The following is a 1,518-nucleotide window of genomic DNA, read 5'->3' as shown; positions in this document are numbered from 1 at the left end:
CACTTAATCAATCTTTACATCACAAAAATAAATACACTAGACTTGTATTTCCTGTTGAGATGCAATACAAGCTAGTTGCCTAGCATTCCCAATGAAGTATTCTTGCCACACAAAAAAATCAAAACTTAACCTAATTAAGCCTCTAAGATCCAACCACCAATATACAGAAAATACAGTGGTTAAAGGGCTACACATATGCAATCTGCATAAATCCATAAAATGAGGTAAGTTACAGTTTAAATGATCTTATTCTTTCAAAATATAAAAGGGAAAAAGAGGTGTGGGGCTCTATACATTAAGAAATGTCTGATTTCATAAGTATGTAGAAACTGGTGAAAGCAGCAAAACATTGTAAATTAATGGCTGTTAAACTGGCCATTTTTATTCCATATATATGCAGACATGTAAGGGGGGGATGTTTCAAAATGTTCTGGAAAATTTCATTCTTTTTTAAAAATAATTTTATTGACATATAATTCACATATTAAAAATAGTTGGGCAATCATTTCCACAATCCATTTTAGAACACTTTCTTAATTTTTGTTTTCATTTCAGAAAGATGCTTTAACTGAACAAAATATACAATCATTTCAAATTTCATTCACATAATGTTTAGCTGTTGGCATTTAAGTCTTTTAAGGATAGTGGCCCTCATAAAAATTGAGCATTTGTTTGTAACAGTTTTTTATTAAAAGATTTTTTTTTAAACATCATTTTACTGGGGACTCCTACAACTCTTGTTACAATCCATACACCGATTGCAACAGGGGTGTTGTTCATATGTGGCCTTCATTCTTTCACTTTCTTCATTCTTGTACTCATTGTTCACTCATTTCTCCCATAACCTCTCCTGCCATGTCCCTAGAAAACTATTAATCCAGTTATTGTCTATATAGATTTACCTATGCGGGTTTTCATATTCAGAAAAACATGCAAAACAACGACGATGACAAAACAAAGAAAAATCTCAATCAAAATGAAAGTAGAAAATATTAAAAATTGGAATAAATTTAAAATGGGTCAAAAGGGAGATCAAATTATAAAGTGATACATTTTAATATCTTCAGTAATCCACTTTCCAATTCACTCTGATAGTAAGGCTAGTTATTTATATCCCTGGCCTATAGTTAGAGGGGATTCTCCAAAGGCTTTGTCCATGTGGACCCTGCAAATGGATTATAGCAGTGGTTTTCAACCTGTGGGTCGAACGACCCTTTCTGAGAGGTTGCTCAATTCATAACAGTAGCAAAATGACAGTTACGAAGTAGCAACAAAAATAATTTTATGGTTAGGTCACCACAATTTAGGAACTGTATTAAAGGGTCCACTGGATTATAAGCTTTTCACTGACATCCATATCCCTCTGTAAACCAGGTGCTCAGAATTTAAGCTCTAATACCATTCCCTCCTCTGGATTTGGATTTTATTATTTACAATTCCTAAAATTCTATCATCTTCTAATTCAATTTTTCCACAAACCCTTTGAAGCCCCCTTGTATTTACAATAAAATCAAAAAA

The sequence above is a fragment of the Echinops telfairi genome, unplaced genomic scaffold, assembly GCF_000313985.2.
Source record: "Echinops telfairi isolate 266 unplaced genomic scaffold, ASM31398v2 ScPeMD7_7420;HRSCAF=8458, whole genome shotgun sequence".
Taxonomy (NCBI): domain Eukaryota; kingdom Metazoa; phylum Chordata; class Mammalia; order Afrosoricida; family Tenrecidae; genus Echinops; species Echinops telfairi.
Note: the sequence above shows the minus strand (reverse complement) of the source record.